Source organism: Trachymyrmex cornetzi, unplaced genomic scaffold (assembly GCF_001594075.2).
Source record: "Trachymyrmex cornetzi isolate Tcor2-1 unplaced genomic scaffold, Tcor1.1 scaffold287, whole genome shotgun sequence".
NCBI classification, from domain to species: Eukaryota; Metazoa; Arthropoda; class Insecta; order Hymenoptera; family Formicidae; genus Trachymyrmex; species Trachymyrmex cornetzi.
In genome coordinates this window covers 36,788-37,244 of record NW_017297556.1, presented here as the reverse complement: position 1 = coordinate 37,244, position 457 = coordinate 36,788, and positions in this window count along the sequence as shown.

The following is a 457-nucleotide window of genomic DNA, read 5'->3' as shown; positions in this document are numbered from 1 at the left end:
TTTCCTCGAACAAACCGGACAATAAGTAGTATTACGTGATAACACATTCCGGAATCCAAGTTCCCGGTTGCGAAGCAATTGCTCGAACGATGGACATTTACGGTTAGCCATTTTACACAGACTGACTTTGCGCGATCCCCATCAGTATTCATATTTTTCCCACTCAACGATAGTAAAAAAATGCAATGTTTGCGAAAACATGTCGCAACATGTTTCGCGATGACGTCATCATTTTAACACGTGCAAAAGTGCACCCCTTACAAAAAAAGATATCTGATGATGACATCAGTGTAATCTAATACAATCATAAAAATGCAACATTTGCAAATATATAACTGCTTTGTCAATGTAATATAAAAAATTTTTTCAAGGACATATTTGGGGATGACATCATCATTTTAACACGAGCAAATGTGTACCCCTTACAATAAAAGACGCATTCGGTGATGACATTAAT